This window comes from Bos javanicus, chromosome 20, assembly GCF_032452875.1.
Source record: "Bos javanicus breed banteng chromosome 20, ARS-OSU_banteng_1.0, whole genome shotgun sequence".
In the NCBI taxonomy this organism is placed as follows: Eukaryota; Metazoa; Chordata; class Mammalia; order Artiodactyla; family Bovidae; genus Bos; species Bos javanicus.
This window is the reverse complement of record NC_083887.1, coordinates 17,541,962-17,565,005: the sequence shown is the minus strand read 5'-3', so window position 1 is coordinate 17,565,005 and position 23,044 is coordinate 17,541,962. Positions and strand designations below refer to the sequence as shown.

The 23,044-nt window shown below is 44.3% G+C and overlaps 1 long non-coding RNA gene across 1 annotated transcript in view; it reads left to right on the top strand.

Moving 5' to 3' along the window:
• Positions 1-16,539, top strand: part of LOC133233537 (uncharacterized) — a 47,799-nt gene extending 31,260 nt beyond the window's left edge. The window contains exons 3-5 of the long non-coding RNA XR_009731748.1: positions 13,540-13,635; positions 15,289-15,416; positions 16,483-16,539. This is a non-coding gene — a long non-coding RNA (uncharacterized LOC133233537). The remainder of the gene's footprint in view (positions 1-13,539; positions 13,636-15,288; positions 15,417-16,482) is intronic.
• The last annotated feature ends 6,505 nt before the right edge of the window (positions 16,540-23,044 follow it).

Below are 23,044 nucleotides of genomic sequence, written 5' to 3'. Positions count from 1 at the left end.
CTGACTCCAGGGGCTGTAGTATCAGACCTGTCACTCTTGTGACCCAGCTCCCTTACCTCTTGTCCTGGGATACTCTTATGCTTGCCTGTCATGCTTCGGGAAAGGTCCTTGTTTTTCCTAAACCAGCGTGAATGAGTCTCTATTCTTCACAACCAAATATGCCCCAACCGGAAGGTATCCTGCTAGAGAGATTCAGATGAGAATTTCAGTCACCTTCACTTACCTAGGGCTTCCCTGGTGGCTCAGACGGTAAAAGAATCTGCCTGCAATGCAGGAGACCTGGGTTTCATCCCTGGTCTCCTGGAAAGACCCCCTGGAGAAGGGAATGGCTACCTACTCCAGTATTCTTGCCTGGAGAATTCCATGGATAGAGGAGCCTGGTGGGCTACAGTCCATGGGGTCACAAAGAGTCAGACACAACTGAGTGGCTAATGCTTTCATTTTCTTTCACTTAGTCCAATGCCTGGGAACAACACTGACAAATCAGAGTGCTCTGTTTTGTCTATCTGAATACAACTCCACAGGGGAGAATGTGCCAGGAGCCCGAATGTTGTTCTTGACACATTCAGATCACTCCACCGTACCTTCAAAGCCCTCTACACTCCTCTGCCTCTTGCTCTGGCGATCGTTCCTGCTTTCTGGGATTGATCATTTATGTACCCTATTCTGCTTTATCCATTGCTCTCTGAGGTAGCTTAAAGTTGGCCACACATTTGTTGTGAATTTTCCCATTGAGATGGAATCTAATTCCCATTTTCTGGAATATGGGCTGGCCTTTTTAACTTGCTTGACAGTAGAATGTGGTGAATATGATACCTGGGTTTTCCAGGGTTAGGTCATAAGAAGCCTTGCAACTCTGGCTATGCCCCTGGGAGCCCTGGGAACACTAAGCTGTCTTGTAAAGAAGTTATATTACCCCAGGGCTTCTATGGTGTTAGGAGCCCAAGTCCAGGTGAGGGAGACAGTTGAGAGGGACGGCAAGACAGGCAGGTCAAGGACTCCAAGCACCAAATTTACGAGTGAAAAGCTACCTTGGAAACGGACACTCCAGCCCCAGTTGGCTCCATGTAGCTCAGAGGTAAACCACCCAGTTGAGCCCTTCCTGGACTATTGAGACAAAAAACGTGTGAGCAAACTAAAATGCCTCTTTTACACTACTAAGTTTTGAGGTAGTGTGTTACACACCAGTGGTTAACCAGAATATTATTCCAAGTCCTCTGAAGGCTGCTCCAGCCTGCTTGCCTTTCCTTATGTCATTGTCTACCCAAGGACGCCCTCTTCCTCCTCCTCTACCTCCATTATCTTTCAGTTACCAGAACAAGCATCTCTCTTCCGAGAAGCCTTCTCTGATTGCTTATCTCTTCTGTAACACATTTGCCAAAGCCTCTCTCAGAATTGTTTGCTGGTTCAGTCCTTTGTGCTTCTTCAATGTATTTTTACTGTCATGTCCTAAGTCCCCAAGGACAGAGCCCATTCCTTGTTCCATTTTTTGATTCTTCTGTCCCTTGACAGAGTCCTAGACAGAATTTAACATATGCTTTGAGGCTAAATAGCCCTAATCACATTAAATGAAATTTATATTGGTACTAATCAAGGGCTTGTCTTCGATTACACATTCCTGATTAAGTATTTACATTCAGAGATACTTCTTACTTTTCATCCTCAGATTGTATGTAGACTTCAATCTTTTGGGCTGGTTGGAAGAAAACTCCAAGGTGTGCAGATAGAAATACCATGTAACATAGACAATAGGCAGAAGCAGGTGGCATCCTCCAAGGCTGTTTGCTTGTCAACACATGCTTGTATCATTTATGGGGGAGGGGTCAGAGTCAAACTTTGTGTCTATAATCCTCTTGTAGCCAGGGGGAGTATCTTTTAACCACATCACTTTCTAAAACCCATTTTTGGGGACTTTTCCCAACCCACCAAATGAACTTTCCCGTGTTCACGGGACATTTTTTTTTTTTCATTTTCATATACCCTTTAGTTTCCCTTTCATATGAAGCATTCTTTGCTATGTTCAGAAAACTCATTAGGGCCCAAACTCTTCAATTAGGAAGGGTAAACACACATTACTCTGAGTTTTCCTCCCTTGCAGTAGATATAGACAGAATTCAAGCAAAATGTTGGCCGAATATCCAAGGATTTGGCCACTGAAGTTTACTTCTCTTCAATCAAATTCAGGTCACGGCTTCCTGTAGTTTCCTATATAACTAATTAAGCCCTTATCTTCAATTTCCAAAGGATCACTGTTTCCTTTTAGCTTATATCCATTTCCTCATTAATTCATGGTGTGTACTTATCTATTATTATATGTGCACCAATCAGTTTTGGAATCATCTGCTGTTAGATTTCCCCACTTTTTGTTAATCTAACAATCACAGTATCAGCAACATGGTAACAGGCGAACCAAACTGAGAGGCAGAGTTCTTTTTTTTTTTTAATGCTGCAAAAGAAAAAGAAAAGGCACATTTAAAATGTTCTGATTCTTAAACTTGTTTTTTTCCTTAAAAAAAAAAAAAAAAAGCTGAGAAGTTATTGAACTTCTCCCTAGAAATTGCAACTGTATACATTCTAACTTTTCCCAGCACTCAGGCTTACAGAATACAGGGAAACATTAGCCACATTCTATTCATGCTCATAGGTCGTGACTAAGATAAATAGAATCTGGAGAAACATCGATGTGGGTGTACTCCAAGTGGGAGGAATTTTATGTTCCAGTCTCCCTGATGAACACCTAGAATATTAGAGACTCTGGAAAGTTTGTGCCTGACTCCTTTTAAAGGAGAATGTGATTAAGGTCACAGTGTGATATGTCTCTGACACGCCACTGTCAAGGAACAGGGATCTGAACAGAAGAGAGCAAAACAAGCTGAAGTGAAAAGTTCAAATGCATGAGTGGTATTCTTACAAGTAAAAGGCAATTGAGGGTTATTAAAGAGTAGTTTTTATAAAGGAGGTGGCTAATCATCCACATTTCTAACAGGAATGAGCTGCAATTTCTGTTTCTTTTCTGCTTTCATTTATAATACCTAGCCTGCACACTGCTTATTTATACTTAATAACCAATCTGTTGAAAAGTATTTACCCTTCTTGATCAGAATGCCAAATTATAACATATATCTTCAGTTCATTAGCAACAAACTGAGGTGTCACCGTTGTGAGATTCTGGTCATTTGAGAGGAAAGGGGATGCTGAATTGTGATGGAGAAGATCCTTATTTTAATCACAAATGTGTATAAGAACTGAAAAGACAATATGAAAAGGCAGGTCAAGGAAGCTGCATGGGAACAAGTGTTTTTGATTAAAGTTTGTGTTGGCCCAGAAGTCCCCTTTAAGTTCCTTTTTATTGAATAATTTCCCTTTGATCCTTGAGTAACTAAAAGAAAACCCAGCACTTGACATTAACCTGGGACTCTGAGCCTTGCTGGATCCCAATGCCTGACCGCCATCAGTGGTCCACCAGACGAGAGCCTCGCCCAACACAGGTCAGCCCTCCGTCTATTTCTTAGCTCTTCCGTCCCCCTCTCCTGGGTTGGGGGTGGAGAACACTCAGCTGAAGCAGCCATTCTGTGTGTACTTATTTCATTGCTTGTCTTCAAAGAGGCTAGCCAGGAGACATTAATGACAACATAAGAAGGCATCGATCATTTCAAGAAATTGACCCTGGAAAAAGGGTAGAGATTACCAGACCCCAGGAATGTTGAGGATTTTGTCTCATTTTGTTTATTTGTTAAAAATGATGGGAAAATAATTTTTTTATTTTTGCCTTTGTGGTTATAACCAAATCATTGAGCAGCATTAAAATAGGAAAAAAAGGGAACAAAATTAAAAGGGAAAAAACGTGGAATTCTTAGAGTTCAAGGATGTGTCAAGAAAGCAAGGATTATTTAAACAACTTTGAGCATGTTTTTAAAAACTGTATCATTGCAATTCACATGAATTCCCAGTTTCCGTATTTAAATGTCTGATCAGTCATTCAGTTCCAATGCAGACATGATGTTTGAAGGCCACTTTGTAATGATTTTACCCTGGTTCAGATTATTTGCAATCCAGGGGGAAAATGCGAAAGCAAATAGAAAACATATCTGAGCACAAATCAAAAGAATGATTACCACGCTCTGCGCTCTGTACCCATTACTGGGTCCCCAAGGCTCTCGTTCTGTTTGCCTTGGCGCTTTTTCTTTAGCTGCCTTTGGTTGGACTGGGTGGGAAAAACAACTGCCACCCACAAAACCCTCAGCAGAGAATAAGGGCAGTGGAAATGGGTAACCTGAAAAGATGTGACATCCTCCGAGGGTTTGGTGCTCCAGACTTCATGGTGGGGGGAGTCGCCTGGAGAGACCTCCCAGGGCTCTCAAGGAGGTCTTGGCTGAGTGCATGTCAGAAAGTGCCCCACCAGCTGGGGGACGGGTAACCCTGCTCTCACTTTAGTCTCTAGAAAGCTCCCACTCAGTGGTAATGAAAAATGGCATTTGCACGGAGTGGTGAGAAAAACCATTGTTTCTATAACACATTAGGCTCGGCCCTGCTCAGGAGACAACACATCATGTCCCATAAAAAGAATTATCTATATAACTTACTATGCATGGCAGCAAAGTTGCAATGTGTCTTTAAAAAAGAACCGTCTCCACACTACAAGAAACACTGTCTCTCCTGATCCCCACTGACAGAATAGCCAGTGTTTATAAACAAATCTGCTCAACCTCTTAATGATGACCTAGGATAAACATTTGACTTACACTGACTTTCAAGGTCTCCTATGTTTAAGCATCAATTGTTCATTTCTATGACTTTTGTATCCAGTCTGAAGGAAAGACAAATGATGCAAAGAATGATTTACATTAGCAATGGAGGCAGAGGTTGTGCCTGTGTTTATCTGATCCTCTTTTTTTTTTTTTTGTATAACTAATGGTGAGATAACCAGCCTGGTTCACAATGACCATTCAGTCTGAGTCACCCACCAGCCTCATTTCCATGTTGACTTTAATTTTAAAATATATTAAAAGCACAGGCCCTTGAATCGCTAGGCTTCTTTGGTTCAGGCAGGTCTGTAGGCAAAGGATGGGTTCCTCATTAGTGTCAGGCTTCTTCTCCATCAAGTCTGCAAGGGTATTGCCACTGGGGTGTTCCTCTCTTATTACACTAGGAAAATTGGTACTCTATGAGGTTGTTGCGGATGCCCAGCTCAGATTGACTCTCCGCTCTCAGCAGAGTTCTGGAAACTTGGACCAAATTCACCTAGTATCAGAAAAGGCTGTAGGGAGTTGTGTATGAGCCTGGAGAATAGGAAAGCCTGCTTTCCCTTCCAGTAAATTTGTAAGAAAAATCAAGTCATCTCAGGTACTATCAGTCTGGCCTGGAAGAAAACTTCATGAGACTAAACATTGACCTTCAGGACAACCTGTACCACATTTAAACATGATGCCGAAGACTGAGTTCACTAAGGATCCCCTCTGGAACAAACCATTAATTCTTAAATAATAGGAATTGATCTCTGAAGGAAGAAATGCTTCTTATTTGTCTGGGCTCTATATAGTCCTCTGTGTGCCAAACATCAAAGTTGCCTCAACTCCAGTTGCAGACGATCCCTATGGAACTCTTGGAGATGCAGTGATGGTAAAAGCGTGGTTGTGGAAGATAAACTCATGGCCATGGAGCAGTGATGGTGATAGAAGATAGTAAGATGGCTCAATGTATCAGGTCCCAAGCCCTTTTCTGACCTGGTTCAAAGAATGGGGGGGACATTTTTCAGTTCTGGATCATATAGAAAAAACATACTCCACCTGGTTGTACTGACTGGCTGAAACTATAAAAACAAGACAAAGTGGATGAGGACTCTGAAACATAAAAAGTAGCAAGTAATTTGGGGAAGAAGACCAGAATTTGGAGTACCGTTGAACTGGTGGTGAATTTATAATTTTTTTTTTCCCCTCCAATATCCTCCCATCCTGAACTCAACACAGCCTGAAAACATAGAAGTGGGCTTTAGGGAAAAGACTTGAAGAGCTCCAGGAGAAGCTGGTTCAAGAAGTGAGAAAAGACACTGCAAACTCTCAGAGTATAAAAATTCATCGTTGAATTTTTCTTTTCTCTGTTCCCTTACACCCCAGTCCCCAAGCAATCCCTTAATGGCAGCAATGGGAGCAAAGAAAGCAATATGGAACAGAAATCAATGAAATTGAAAACAGAAAACAATAGAGAATATAAAAGAAGCCATAATTTGGATCTTTGCAAATATCATTAAAATGTATAGACTTCTAGCAAGATGGAGAGAGAGAGAAAGAGAGAGATTAAACAGAAAGAAAGAAAGACTGTGAAGAGAGGGTCAAATTACTGAACATGAGAGAAGATACTGGTATAGACCAAAAGAAAAAAAAATCATCAGGGAATACTGCAAACAACTCTATGCACATACATTCAACAACTTAGAAAAACTGTGTTGTTTTCTTTGGAAAGCTCAAGCTACCAAAACTTACCACGTTGAAGCAGGTAACCTGAATAGCTTTATGACTATTAAAGAAACTGTATTTATAGTTTAAATCTCATGAAAAATAAATCTCCAGGCTCAAATGATTTCACTACTCAATTCTCCCAAACATTTAAAGAAATTAGACCAATACTATGCAACTTCATGGAGAAGGAAGTGGCAACCGACTCTAGTACTCTTGCATGGAAAATCCCATGGACAGAGGAGCCTGGTAGGCTACTGTCCATGGGGTCGCAGTCTGGACACGACTGAGCAACTTCACTTCACTCACTTCATACTTTATCGCTGGAGAAGGAAATGGCAACCTACTCCAGTGTTCTTGCCTGGAGAATCCCATGGACAGAGGAGCCTGGCAGGCCATAGTCCATGGGGTCACAGAGAGTTGGACACTGCAGTGACTGAGCGCATGCAATTTCTTCCTGAAGATGTTCATGTTCCATGAAGATGCAACACTTCCCAACTCATCTTATGAGGCCAGTATTGACCAATACCAGATCAATTCTATTATTTCATTGATTTCTGCTCTCATTTTTATTACTTCCATTTTCTTTGTTTGCCTTGGGTTCATTTTGGTATGTTTTTCTAGATTTTTAAGGCAGAAACTTAGATTATTGATTTGAATACTTTCTATTTGCAGCATTAAATATTTTAAGTAACTACTTAATGCTATAAGTTTCCTTCTAAACACTGCTTAATGTGCACCTCACAAAGATAACACACAAAAAAGCTATAGATCAATAGCCTTCATGAACAGAGACACAAAAAACTCTTTAACAAGTATTAGCAAGTCAAATCCAGCAATATATAAACATACTTTGCCAGGATTACATGTAATCCACTATATTAACAATCTAAAGAAACAAAATCACATATTCTTTTCATTCGCTTTTCATTCTTTTCACATGCAAAAAAGCATGTGACAAAATTCAATATTCATTCATGATAAAAATTCTCAACAAATTGGAAATGAAAGGGGCTTCCTCACACTAATACATGGCACCTATTAAAAGCTTGTGGCTAACCTCATACTAAATGGTGAAAGACGATGTGATTTACTCCTATGGGAACAAGGCAATAGTATCCACTCTCACCACTGCTCTTCAGTGCTGTACTGGGAGTTCTACCAAGTGCAGTAAGGCAAAAGAAAGAAATGAGTCACATACTGGGAAAAGAAGAAACCCTATTCACAGGTGACATATTTTTCTATGGTCCCCCTAGAACCAATTCAGTTTAGTCGCTCAGTCATGTCCGACTCTTTGTGACCCCATGAACCTCTGCTGCTGCTGCTGCTGCTGCTGCATCACTTGAGTTGTGTCCAACTCTGTGCAACCCCATAGACGGCAGCCCACCAGGCTCCTCTGTCCCTGGGATTCTCCAGGCAAGAATACTGAAGCGGGTTGCCATTTCCTTCTCCACCATGAACCGCTAGATGAGTTTAATAAAGTTGCAAGATACAAGGCAAACACACAAAAATTAATAGTACTTTCATATACTAGTAATGAACAATAAGAAACCAAAAATTTACAACAAAACCACAGTTTATCCTAGCTCTGAAAACAGAGTATAGCTATAAATACAATGAAACATGAGCAGTATCTGTTTGTCTCAAACTTCAAAAGGATGAAGAAAGAAATTAACAAAGACTTAAAGATGGAGAGACATCCTGTTTGTAAGTTGAAAAATTCAATGTAGTGAAGAGGTCACTTGATCTTAAGTTGATCTGTAGATTTAACACAGTAACAATCAAAATCCAAGCAGGTTTTTTTTTTGTAGGAATAGACAAGCTGATTCTAAAATGTGTATGGAAAGGCAAAGGAATTAGAATTGTTAAAATAATTTTGAAACAGAAGAATGAGTTGGAGGAATCGTACCACCCAAAATAAGACTTATAAAGCTAGAGTAACCTAGATAGTAAGTATGGTGAAAGTGAAGTCGCTCAGTCGTGTCCGACTCTTTGTGACCCCATGGACTTTCGCCTACCAGGCTTCTCTGTCCATGGGATTCTCCAGGCAAGAATACTGGAGTGGGTTACCATTTCCTTCTCCAGGGGATCTTCCCTACTCAGGGATCGAACCCGGGTCTCCCACATTGGAGGCAGACGCTTTAACCTCTGAGCCACCACAGAAGTACATATTGGCAAAGGACAGGCACATAGATAAAAGGGACAGAGTTGAGTCCAGAAATTGACCCCCAAATATAGGGCCAACTGATTTTTGACAAAGGTGCAAAAATGACTCAATAAAAGAGGTATATTTTTCAACAAATAGTATTAAAACAATTTAAAATCCATATGTAAAAAACCAAATCATGACCTAAACCTCCTACTTCATATAAAGAAAAAAATAAGAAAGTGAAGTCGCTCAGTCATGTCCGACTCTGCGACCTCGTGGATTGTAGCCTACCAGGCTCCTCTGTCCATGGGACTCTCTAGGCAAGAATACTGGAGTGGGTTGCCATTTCCTTCTCCAGGGGATCTTCCCAACCTAGGGATCGAACCCAGGTCTCCCACACTGCAGGCAGACGCTTTACCCTCTGAACTACCAGGGAAATAAACTCTAATAGGAGAAAACCTTAATGAATGTACAAAGAGTTTTTTAAACATGAACAAAAGTAAGATTTACAAAAGAAAAAAATTGATACATGTACTTTACCAAAGTTGAATTTTTTGAATTATTTATTTTATTTTGGCTGCACTAGGTCTTTGTGGCTGTGTGTGGGCTTTCTCCGGAGAAGGTGATGGCACCCCACTCCAGTCCTCTTGCCTGGAAAATCCCATGGGCGGAGGAGCCTGGTGGGCTGCAGTCCATGGGGTCACTAGGAGTCAGACACGACTGATCAACTTCACTTTCACTTTTCACTTTCATGCATTGGAGAAGGAAATGGCAACCCACTCCAGTGTTCTTGCCTGGAGAATCCCAGGGATGGGGGAGCCTGGTGGTCTGCCATCTATGGGGTCGCACAGAGTTGGACACGACTGAAGCGACTTAGCAGCAGCAGCAGTGGGCTTTCTCTGGTTGCTGCAAGTGGGGGCTACTCTGAATTGTGGCGCATGGGCTTTCCATTGCAGTGGCTGCTCTTGCTGTGGAGCTCTGTCGGTGCACGGACTCAGTAGTCATGGAACGCGGGCTCTGGGCACAGGCTCAGTAGTTGTGGCGCATGGGTTTAGTTGCTTCTGTGGCGTGTGGAATCTTCCTGGACCAGGGATCAAACCCATGTCCCCTGCAGTGGCAGGTAGGTTCTTATTCACTGTACCACTGTGGAAGTCCTCAAAGTTAAAAACTTTTGCTCTGTGAAAGACACTATTAGGGGAAAAAAAAGATACTATTAGAATGAAAAGTCAGTACATGTTAGGGAAATATATTTACAAGTTACATGTCTGAACAAGGACTTGTATCCAGAATATATGAAGCTCTCTCCAAAGTCAACAGGAAGAAAACAAGCAACCAGTTAAAAAGTGGACAAAAGAATACCAAAGAGAACTAAAGGATGGCAGATAAGCACATAAACAGATGCTCAACATCATTAGTCATAAGGGAGATGCAGATTAAAACCAAAATTGTATACCACTGAGAATCGATTAGAACGGCTAAAATATAAAAAAGCTCACAACACAAAGTGCTGGTGAAGAGGCAGGGTAAATGACCAACTCTAATAGGAATGCAGAATGGACTAACCACTCTGGAGCACAGTTTGGCAGATGCTTATAAAGTTGAACACATCGTTACTGTACCACCTAGCAGTCCCACTCCTGGGTACTTACCCTAGAGAAGTGAAAACTTATCTTCTCACAAAAACTGATACCAGAATATCTGGAACAGCTTCTTTGATAATGGCCCATATCTGGCAATAATCCAAATGCCCTTCGATAGGTAAATGAATAAACAAACTGTGGTGCTTCCATCCAATGGAATACTTATCCAGCGATAACAAGCACCAATTTGGATGAATCTCAAAGGCATCTGAAAGGCATTTGGAGTGAAAGAATCAAATCTCTAAAAATTATGTACTATATGGTTTAATTTATATGACAGTGTCAAAAGAACAAAGCTATAGCACAGAGCTAAGGAATATCTCAAGGGAATTTTCTGGGTAATAGAATTGTTCTGTATCCTGATTTTGGTGGTGGCTATATGTGGCGATACAAGTGCTAAAATCCATAGACCTGCACATCCATACACACACACAGACACAAAGTCAATTTTACTGTATCACGATTGAAAAACAAGGTAGGCGCAAACGTGTGGAGTCTGCCTCAGGAGGATCTCCCCAGGCTCATTCTCCTTGGGGGCCCAGGCCTTCCTTTCTCTCCTTGCTCCCTTTGTCCCAGTCTCATGGCCCTCTTCTTTTCCCTCCAGAGCTCCATCATGGCCAGGCTGTAGCCCTTCACAGTGCCTAAGGCTTTGGTTTTGCACCACACTTTTCTTGGTTAAGACTAACCATCAAAATCCCCTGCACTTTGATCCGATTCCCTTAACAAGCCAACAAACAACAAAAACAAAATCCGTCGTTGCTTTCCCCCTTTCTCCACCTCTGCATCCAATTCATCTTGGAGTACTGCCGGTTCTTTCAGAACAGATCCAGAACCTAATCACCGCTGGCATCGCCAGGCAGAGCATGGCCATTCTAGGCCCCAACTATTGCAGCTGCCTCCTATCGGGTCTCAATACTTCCAGTTCTTCCCTGCTATTGTCTGTCTTCAACACAGCAGTCAGTCATCCTAGTAAAACAAATATGTCATTTCTCTACTGAAAATTCTCCAATATCTTCAAGTGATTTAGAATAAAAGGCCTACTCTGGCCTCTAAGGGCCTTTTGAACCAGCCCTCACCTGCTTTCCTGGCCCTTTCTATTCCCATTCTTCCTCCCATACTGCAGACCAGTCATTCTGATCTCCTTGCTCTTTCTAGAAGATGTCGTTTATTCCCACCTTAGTGCTATTTCCTCTGCCTGGAAGTAGCTTCTCGGAGATATCTGCATGACTGCTGCTTCAGATAGTTTAAGATTCAGCCCTAAAGTCACTTTCTGAGAGACAGAACTTCTCTGACTGCTTGTTTGAAAGAGCCTCCCTGGTCTTCCAGTCTCTCCATCCCCTTAACCTGATTTATTTTCTCTCAACACTTAGCCACCTGCATGTAGCTTTCTTACAGATGCTGACTTCCTACTGCAACTCAGAGTCCAAACTCCTTACTGTCCCCTGCAAGATGCTCTGTGGTCTGGCTCCTGCCTTCTCTGAAATCACCACCCTCTCCTCCTCTTGCTTCCCTGACTCCGTTTCCCCCTGTCCAGGTACCCTGACTTCCCTATGTTTCTGGAACATGCAAAGCAGGTTTCTATGTCAGGATCTTTGTGCTGGCTTTCCTGTCTCTGTGGAAAGCTGTTCCTTTATGCAGCATCCGAGCATATTCTGCACAAAAGTTGCTTAAGCAGAAACCTTATTTGACTAATGAATCTAAAACAGCAAGTCCTTCATCATCTGGTATCCCCCTTCCCTGACTTATTTTCTATTGCATTTGTAACTGCCTGATTTTTGTGTATGCATATGTTTTTGTTACGTGTTACCTGTCTCTCGTCACGAGGCTGGTGAGAGCTGGGACCTTGTTTTCTTTGCTCCTGTCTCACTCTGCATGCTAATGCCAATTTGAGGACGACTGGTGCAGGGAGGCACTGGGACTATCAGGAGCTCTCGGGGTGGTGTGCGGGAGCCCTGGCAACTCTCCTGTTGTTGCTGCCTGTGTCTCTCCCCTGGTGTGAGCCCTGTATGGGCAGAAGCCAAGAGGCAGTGCCCAGCACATAGTGGGTACTTGGGAATAGTTGTAGAATGAATACCTGAATGAAGAAATGATACAGGCCTTTGGGTATTTAAAAAGGATTTTGCCGTTTCAAAGAGGAGATCTCCATGTTTTAAATGGAAAGAAATGGTATGAATTAGGGGTAGGAGGGTACAAAATTTGGAAGCTCTTTCTGACATCTTTACATTTACCCTGGACTGGTAAACACATTTTGAGGCCCTTCTATTGACCTTAGGCTAGTGATGACATATTTTAATATGGCCTCAGTCACGCACAGCTCTTTTCTCAGTTCCTCCTACATGTGTCCCCTCCGCACTCAGCTCCTCTGCCTGGACCATCCTCCCAGCCCCGAGCCTTCCCAGAGTCAACTCTTCCTCACCCTCGCATCTTAGCTCAAGCCTCTCTTCCCCAAAGTTCCCACCAGATCAGGACCAGGGGGGCACAGCTGTGATTAACATGTGTTCGTAGGATTCCTCAGGGAAGGTTCCCGTGAAGGGGGAGCAGTGGCTGCATTTGCCCGGCCATTCTCTCTCCTGGAACCCCACACTGCCTGGCAAGGAATAGACTTAATGAAAGATTTGTTGGATGAAAACATTCATTCATTCATTAATGAAACAAAAGCTACTAACTTTTCAGTAGAGCCCCAATTTCAGGATGAAGCAGTGAAGGCAATTGTTCAAACAAAAGGCAAAGAAATGCATTCAGCTTTTAACTCCTGGTACTGTTAGAATATGAAAGATGCTGTGGTGTGCAGGGCATGGGACGTGGGACAGGTAGGTTTCTAGGGGTCAAGAAAGGACAGAGGAGCTTCACTGCTGCTGAGCTCTGCCACTCTGACCTGAGCAGGCTTCCTCATTGTTTGAAGTATAACAGGACCAAACCTTCAATCCAGTAATACAGCTGGTGCTCAGATTTTTTATTTTTTTTTACATTATGTGAAATTTTCTTTGTGCCTTTCTGCTGAAACTCAAACGATAAGAATAAGAATAGAAGAGATCATTGAAATCAGCTCCACATAAGGTGACCTTCAGGCAGTCAGCTGTGTCCCACTGAGGGTTGCTTGGCCACATGTGCGTTTGGCAGGGAGGAGGGGTTTCCAGAGGCTCCTTGTCAGGAAGGTGTGGAAGTGAGTCAGCTTTCAGGTAAGGGACGAGGGACACTGGTCCGGCCCCCTTTAACAGGGCACTCCTCCTGGAAACTCCGAAAGTCTGTGCCCATGCTTTCTCTGTTAGTCTAAACTTCAGTCTTCTCCCTTACCTAGCCTCTGCAGGAAAGGCTGAAGTGGTGTGTGCCATGCCTGTTGCTCATTGGAATCACAAGGGGGAGATCCAACAGTTCCGAAGCCATGGCTCAGATGGTAAAGTATCTGCCTACAATGTGAAAGACTTGGGTTTCAATCCCTGAATCAGGAAGGTCCCGTGGAGAAGGGAATGGCTACCCACTGCAGTATTCTTGCCTGGAGAATTCCATGTACAGAGGAGCCTGGTGGGCTACAGTCCCTGGGGTCGCAAAGAGTTGGACACAATTGAGCGACTAACACTTTTACACTTCCAAGTCCTGCCTGTGACCAGTTAACCTAGGTGATTGGTAGGCTCCAGGTATCAGTATTTTTAAGACGCTCCCTAGATAACTCTGGAGTGCATCCAGAGTTGACATTTACAGGAAGGCATCAGCACAATCAGCCGATTTCCCTTTTTCTTCTTTCCTGTTCTTCTTCTGGCTCTCAGATGGGCTAGATGGTGACAGTGTATGTGGTAGGCAGACCTGTGTGATGGCTGCCAGGCATCCTGCCACCTGCTACCCCTGTCCTTGTGGAACTTCTGCCCCTGGAGGGCGGGCTGGACTTGAACTCCAATCAGCCTAACCATCCAGAGGAAAAGGGTCAACACAGCATGGGGAAGATGAAATGAAAAGCCCTGCATAATCCACAAGCCTGGGGTTTGTCTGGGTCAATGTGTGGCTATCAATGAGCTTCACCACCTCAGGTCTCCTCCGCCCCCTCCCCTGCACTCTAACCCCAATCCAGTGGGGATGGTTTGGGGGTGATCAGCCCCTTAGTGCTGTTAACATCCTCAATAGAACCTTTCTTCAAGGCTTCTGGTTCTACCACCTGCCTTCTTTTCCCCTTCCGCTTAACCTTGGCCACCTGGTCTGAACTGGGTGTTGGCATCCTGGCCCTGTTCTTTCTCAGCTAGAGGAAAACCTCCTCTCAAAGCAGAGCCAGCCAGGGCAGTGTTTGGCACAGCACAGCCACAGAAGCTGCTTCTCTAGGTCGGTATTACATTCGTTACTGTGGTGTGAACCCACCACTGGGGCCAAGGTCTACTTGGGTGCCCTGGCTCTGGCGGTGAGTCACTCTTGCATGGTCTCTGCGAGGGTAGATCAAACTCAGGCTTCCTGACCAAACCTCACTCCTGATGTTTCTTCAAGGAGATGTGGACTCCCAGGCCAATCGGTTCCTCTCCCTTACATTTTCCCCAAGCGTCAGAAGAACTACTCTGGGGACACTCGCCATGTCCCCAGCTCCCCTCAACCCAGAGGTGCCAGCAGCTCTTTTGTTGGTTTGGTTCTCCACTTAGATCATTGAAGTGATTTCAGATCCAACTGGGCAACACTCAGCATTTCATTTATGTCTTGGCAAGGTTACCATGTTATTACTTAACTGTGCTGCTGCTACTCAATAAGTGGGAACTGATTGAAATAACCACAGGAGTTGCTGGATTCCCCTAATTTTAGCACAGAGTTAAAGCTCACTCCCACAGTTGGAAGTTAAAATAGGCTGCCAGCCCACAGAAATGCCCACCCACCACACCTAACTGTCACACCACTGATGCCTGTCAGGGAAGGAGATGCAGAAGGCTGCAGAACATTCTTAGAAGCAAGGTTCTTCTCCTTGGCAGATGCCTGAGGTCATTTTGGCCTGGCTGAGTTTCCCTCAGACCCTGTGCCTGTGGAACTTTGCATGGCTGCTTTTAGATACTCCTGTTTTCCTCCCTAATTTGTTTAACAGGCAGTCCAAGTACAGAGTACATGTTAGCGCAATGGAAGAGAACAGAAACTTCTGTTTGGGGGTGCCACTTTAAATGACTCATTCCTGGAGGCCAGATGTGTGGAGGGCAAGGACCCTGAGAAATCAAGGTAATTTGGAAAGCATAAAACTGATATTTAATCCAGGCTAACTTGCTTTCTTAGTGTCATGGCAATCAACCACAAGCCACATGCTACAGCTTGAAGTAAAATCTCGAGTAAACAGCTTCTCGTATGATTCCCCCAAACCCTATCCAATTCTTTTGGTTTTGTTCTATTGAAAACTGTATCTTACCAGAATTTTGAAGGAATTCTATGAGAAGTGAGTTTTTACAGTGTGCCTACTGCTTAATGTTTCTAGTCACTGGTCAGTTGCAAGTTCTCTTGCTCCTATTTTAAGTCATCATCTGCCCCTAACACCTTAGCACAGCATTATGGGTCAGACTGTCAGGGGAAACTAAAGGAATAGATTAGGCGGAGTTTTTACCAAAAGAGAAAAGGTTTTATCCATAAGGTATTTCCTGAGAGGATGCCGGGCAGCTCCCAGAGTTCTGTCAAGTCTTCGGTGCCGGTGTTGGCCATTCATTTCTTCTCTCTCCATTGCCATGGCCACCGTCTTCTCCCAGGCCTCAAGGCTGGCAGCTGGGCTTTGCTGGAGTCTTGGCATCCATGTGGGTTATCAGGGCCACATTGCTCTTCTTTAAAGATAGCTTTTCCCTGCCACTGTTCTGCCTAAAAATGTCCAGTGACTTTCTGTGGCCTGTAGAATCCAGTCCAAATAACTTAGACTGCCAGTGATTTAACTGGTTCCTAATGGCATGCCCTCCTAGATGCCATGACCTTTTCATGAAAACTCTTTCAGCCAGACTCAGTTTTTCCTTAACATGCCCATTCCAGCTCACCTTCTCACCTATCAGCTAGAACTCCTCTAAGGCTCATCTCTTCTCCCCCTGCCCAGCTTGTTCAGTCCCATCCAATCTTCCCACCTGTCCACATCCAGCTCACCTCTGCTGCTACCTGCACGGGGCCTTTCCTGATTGTTCCCAACATAGAGTGAGCTCCCCATGTTTTTGGATTTTCACAAGTACTTGTGGTACTATTATCCTGCTGGTGTTGTTTTTCAAATTAGACTCAAAGTTCTAACCCTTGTACCTATTTGCTACTTCATTTTTTTCAGAGTCAATATTTTGAGCATACAAGATGGGTAGGAGTCATGGATCCAAGAAAAGACAAGACACATCTGCAATGTGATGCTTTCAGTGTTAGGTGGGTGCTTTCTAAGATCTATGAAAGTTCCCACTCTGGGAATTGTTCTATAACCAAGGTCTCCTGCTGTGCTATCAGGATCCCTTGTACGTGGAATCATAGTTCTTGCATATCATGAGACTATCCTGGTGAGAAAGAGACTTGGCCTGGTTCATTTTTTTGTAAAGCTGCAAGGAAATCTAGTGCATGACCAGACTTATTCACACATTTACTGAATCAGGCCAAGCTTGGAACTAAATGATGAAAATGAAAATTAATCAGGGACTCCCCTGGGTCTCACACATGGCAGTTTTGAGTCGTCTTTTTTTTTTTTTTTTCACTATCACAATTATTTTTCTTATTCATTTTCTTTGGTTGAATAGACTGTAAAAAAAGGGAGGGAGGGGCAGAAGTAGTGATGGAAAGGAATAAACCCATGGAAACAGTGAAATAGCTGCAGAGATAAAATTAGGCAGGAAGGAAACAAAAGCAATTTCAGTATCTCTGTGCGAGGCACGCAGACCTTTCCTTGCCAAGACCCCTGGATCAGGTTGTCTGATGAGGTGGCAGGTGCTTCCTCGATTCACACAGAAAACAAGCCGGGGGCCTCTCTCACTGTGGCGGCTAGTTACATAAACACTGTGTCCTGTGCCTCCTTTATGTCCCTCCCAGAAGAGATGAAAACGACCCAGTAGTTGAGAAAAGAGAGAGAAGGCTTTGTGCCTTTTCTTCTTTCATGAGGACTTAAGGTAAAACTCTTCTTGACATTATAAAGTAGGGTTACGTCCCCTTTACTGACTTTTTGTTGAAAAACCAAACCACAATAGAAAGCAAGCAATCATATAGCATTTTCACACCCCAGAACCTCACTCATCTTGGTAGAACAAAACGGCTTTAACATACAGAAACCTTTTCTTCTCACACTGATTAACAAGTAACATTAGGCATGACCCCAGTCAGATTTTTAAAACTTGCTGAGTACCTTTCATGAAGACTTGGAAACTGTGTAAGACTCTTTCTCCAGGAAGCTGTGTTTGACACTTTAACAGTATTGCCTTAGCAATACAGAGAAGGCAATGGCACCCCACTCCAGTACTCTGGCCTGGAAAATCCCATGGATGGAGGAGCCTGGTGAGCTGCAGTCCATGGGGTCGCTAGAAGTCAGACACGACTGAGCGACTGCACTTTCACTTTTCACTTTCATGCTTTGGAGAAGGAAATGGCAACCCACTCCAGTGTTCTTGCCTGGAGAATCCCAGGGACGGCAGAGCCTGGTGGGCTGCCGTCTATGGGGTCGAACAGAGTCGGACACGACTGAAACGACTTAGCAGCAGCAGCAGCAGCAGCCTTAGCAAGAGCAGAAAACATTCAGAAGGCAAATCAAGAATTTGTCCCAAACAGAGTGCTTTCTTCTGAGCACGGGGATGGTTTCTATATGAGATGTCAGTGTAGTTTCTATATTTGCCATAAAAATGTCCATGAAAGCTAAACTATTGCTCAGTTTTTTAAATCAAGCAGAGTTAGCCAAAGTGCTTTGTAGAAGAGACACTCAGGAAAGGACCAGAGAGTGGTCATGATGACTAATCAGCGGCAGGAGCGGGGCTAACCAGTATTGGCGGGGAGGGACCTCAGAGCCCTGGGGACCTGTCAGGCAACTCAGATTCCTTCAATTGTTGGAAACAGTCCTCTGGAAGGGACACAATGAGTTAATGTGCTGATTGAATGTACTGCCAGCTGCTAGTTTACTCTAGTACAGGAAGGCTGCTTTCCTTACACACAATTCTTTGTTGTGTTGTGCTAAAGAGAAATAAATATATAAAAGCCTAAAAGGAAGCCTTCCATGCTTTATGTCTGCTAAAATTGTCAGGACCATGTGCCTTGAGGGTATGTGCACCATGCTTGCCTTGCAGGGTTGTTGTGAAAGAAGAAGATGGCGCTATCAGAACCAGCCCATACACTTCACAGCTTGTAAAGAACTTGCATATACATTTTCTCAGTTGAACCTTGCAACATCAGTGGGAGGCCTGGAAGGCTGATGTTGTTATCTCTTGAGAGGGAGTGACCATACTGCTGCAGCATACGGCAGCTTTGCTTCAGGAAGCCCCAGTTTATTGTGTTGCATTTTTAAGTAGTATTTTGTATCCTACAAGGATGTTTATGGCAGCAGTGTTTATAACAAGGAAAACTGGAACCAACCTAAATGTTTGTTAGTAGAGGACTAATTAAACTATGGAACTGGCCTAGGTAGAATACTATGTAGCCATTCAGTCCAGTTCAGTGGCTCAGTTGTGTCTGACTCTTTGCAACCCCATGAATCGCAGCACGCCAGGCCTCCCTGTCCATCACCAACTCCCGGAGTTCACTCAGACTCACGTCCATGGAGTCAGTGATGCCATCCAGCCATCTCATCTTCTGTCGTCCCCTTCTCCTCCTGCCCTCATCCCTCCCAGCATCAGAGTCTTTTCCAATGAGTCAACTCTTCGCATGAGGTGGCCAAAGTACTGGAGTTTCAGCTTTAGCATCATTCCTTCCAAAGAAATCCCAGGGCTGATCTCCTTCAGAATGGACTGGTTGGATCTCCTTGCAGTCCAAGGGACTCTCAAGAGTCTTCTCCAACACCACAGTTCAAAAGCATCAATTCTTCGGCGCTCAGCCTTCCTCACAGACAGAATGTGGTCTACTGGAGAAGGAAATGGCAAACCACTTCAGTATTCTTGCCTTGAGAACCCCATGAACAGTATGAAAAGGCAAAATGATAGGATACTGAAAGAGGAACTCCCCAGGTCAGTAGGTGCCCAATATGCTACTGGAGATCAGTGGAGAAATAACTCCAGAAAGAATGAAGGGATGGAGCCAAAGCAAAAACAATACCCAGCTGTGGATGTGACTGGTGATAGAAGCAAGGGCTGATGCTGTAAAGAGTAATATTGCATAGGAACCTGGAATGTCAAGTCCATGAATCAAGGCAAATTGGAAGTGGTCAAACAAGAGATGGCAAGAGTGAATGTCGACATTCTAGGAATCAGTGAACTAAAATGGATTGGAATAGGTGAATTTAACTCAGATGACCATACTGCGGGCAGGAATCCCTCAGAAGAAATGGAGTGGCCATCATGGTCAACAAAAGAGTCCGAAATGCAGTACTTGGATGCAACCTCAAAAACGACAGAATGATCTCTGTTCGTTTCCAAGGCAAACCATTCAATATCACTGTAATCCAAGCCTATGCCCCAACCAGTAATGCTGAAGAAGCTGAAGTTGAACGGTTCTATGAAGACCTACAAGACCTTTTAGAACTAACACCCAAAAAAAGATGTAGCCATTAGGAATTAGAGGTGTGCTCCGTCGCTTCAATCATGTTCAATTCTTTACGGCCCTGTGGACCATGGCATGCCTGGCTCCTCTGTCCATTGGAGTCTCCAGGCAAGAATACCGTAGTGGGTTGCCATTTTTTTCTCCAGGGGATCTTCCTGACCCATGGATTGAACCCGAGTCTCCTGTGTCTCCTGCATTGCATGTGGATTCTTTACCCACTGAACAACCTGGGAATTAGACAGAAGTGAATTCATTAGTGTTTAAGTGTATTCTCTGATGAAGAAAATTATTCAGAATATATTTAAGCCAATAAGCAATGCATGATCCCTTTGTGATAAGAAAAATGTGCGTGGTAAAATAATGCTTATCTTTGGTGCTGAGAGTATGTGTACTATTTGTTTTCTTTCTCATCCTTGTCACTTCCAATTTTAATGTTCATAAACATTAGCAAAGTGTGAGTCAGCATTTACACCCAGATTAACTTATAATCATTAATGGAACAGATACAGCTCTACCTCTGGGCTTCCTGGGTAAAATGGTCCCCATGCACACAGGTATATCAGCCAAGGTCCTGGCAGGGACCTGAGTTCAACCAAATGGTGGAGATGTAGAGTGTTGATTAAGCCACAGTTTACAGTGGTGTGGCATGGGTGAGGGAAGCAAGCAAGGGTGACTAGGCACCCAGACACTAGGAACAGTGGGAAGAGCCATGAGCAGCCTTAGGGCACTGGGTCTAGAGGAGGAAGGGGGGCAGGGCTGTGGAGGAGGGGACCCTTGATGGAAGCTGTAACAGTGAAGGCCATTGCCCTTGTCAGACACCAGTGAAACAGGGAAGCTCTGATCTGATCTTTCTCTTTTTTAAAAAATTTATTCATTTTTTATGTAGACCATTTTAAAAGTATTTGTTGAATTGATTACAATATTGCTTCTTTTGTTCTTTTTTTTTTTTTTTTTTATGCTCTGATTTTGGCCATGAGGCATGTTGGGATCATAGCTCCCTGACCAGGGATTGAACCTGCATCCCCTGTGTTGGAAGGTGAAGTTTTAACCACGGGGCTGCCAGGGAAGTCCCCTCTGATCCTGTTCTCCTGCCTTTTTTCTTATCTACTGATGCCTCCCACTGACCAAGCCCAACTGGAAGCCTGCTGACAAGGGGACCTGGCTAAACTGTACATAGAGGTTAGCCTCCCGGGGCACAGAAGAGGGCCGAGAGTGCAGGAAATGGGTCTGGTGATGGGGAATGTGCAGCAAACACAAGGAGAAGAGCCCCCTCCCTCCCCCTCGCCCCCTCCCCGCCCCAGCCCATGCTTGGTCTCAGTTCTCTGGAGAAAATGGGTATCTCTTAGCCAGGAAACTGAAACAGAAAGGAAGCACCTCTTAAAGCTGTGTGAGGTGAGTGACTTGATTTTGCTGCCTGTGCTCAGAACCTCAAAAGCATGGAGACGGGATCAGAGATCACCTGGCCCATGTGAGCACAGAAAGTCTTTGTGGAGTGTTGTACAGAGATAAAATGGTGCATTCTTGGATCCCAGTAATATCATCTCTGCTGCCTGGGGGAAAAAGGGGACTTCCAGGGAAAGGAAGACCCAAGTCATGACGATCTTGCTGTTTCCTGCCAGCCCATCTCTGCTCACATGTCCTCTTGCACTTCAGTGTCTCCTTCATCAGCCCCCGATGAGAGCAGAACTAGAGAAACAGTGGCAGCCCGTGACTCCTGAGCGCTAACAAGGTGGCCAGCACTGCAGGCTCTAAGCACTTCATATGACCAACTCATTAAGCCTCTCAGCAACCCTGTGAAGGAGGTAACACCGTTCCCACTCCACTGAGTGGCTCAGAGCACGCATAATGCAGCCAGCCCGCTGGGCTTTGAATCCTGCCTCTTCCACTTCCCAGCTGTGTGACTTGGTTTTCCCACTTGTAAAATGGGGACAATTACAGTGTCTGCTTCATGAGGTCATTATGAGGAGTAAATGAATAGATGTAAGTAAAGGGCTCTGCAATGGGTCTGGTGCTTTAGCAAGCAGCCGGTAACTGTTAGCGGTTTGTTGTTCAGTCGCTAAGTTGTGTCCGACTCTCTGTGACCCTATGAACTGTGACCCGCATACCAGGCTCCTCTGTCCTCCACTATCGCCCAGAGTTTGCTCAAATTCATGTCCATTGAGTTGGTGGTGATGCTATCTAAGCATCTTACCCTCTGCCGCCCCTTCTCCTTTGGCCTTCAGTTTTTCTCGGCATCAGGATCTTTTCCAGTGAATCAGTTCTGCGCATCACGTGGCTGACGTATTGGAGCTTCGGCTTCAGCAACAGCCTTTCCAGTGAATATTCAGGGTTGGTTTCCTTTAGGAGTGACTGCTTTGATCTCCTTGCTGTCTAAGGGCCTCTCAAGAATCTTCTCCAGCATCACAGTTTGAAAGTTTCAGTTCTTGTTAGTGGTTATTTTCCCCAGTTCCCACGAAAGGAAACTGAGGTAGAGAGATGTTAGCTGCGGTAACATCTGGTAGCATTGATGGTAGCTGCGTCAAGTCACAGAGCTGATAAGCAACAGAGTTAGGGCTCCAACCAGGAAATAGGGTTCAGTATTACACAAAAAGACCCACTCTTTCTCGCCCTGCTACTTTTGAAGGGGGCAAGGTCACATCGGGTTTGAGGTTGATCCATTCTCTGCCTGCCTAAGATGCAAAACAATTCCCTCGAGTTTTGGAAGACCGTGCAGGCGATGATCTGTGAACGCCTGTCCATCCTTCAAATCTCCCTTCCTCCAGGGTCACTTCTCCCAGGTGTGTAGTCCCCTGGCAGAAGGCAGTTGGCAGGTCGGGGCAGGTGAGTAGCCTGTTTCTCAGTCTCGTATCCCTTGAGATCAGTTAGAATAGAGAGCAGAATTGTGGGAACTGAGGGGCTCAGGTCAGCCTATGAGTCCTCAATTTTCCAATTCCTACACCCTGGCAAGCCATGGCAAGTGTGTGCTCCAGCTCAGCTGCCTGCTCTGGGACAAAGAAGAGCCTGGGGTTGCCCAGCACATCGCCATCATTGGTTTTTTCTATTAGCCAGAGAAAGGTCAGGGGCAATCACCTGGCCGAGGTCATGAAGTCAAGTCAACACAAATGTTGAGGTAACTGACAGAGCTCACACTGGAATTCACAAATTCTTTAAGCCTGGGCCGCAGCAGTCTTTCCTACTCT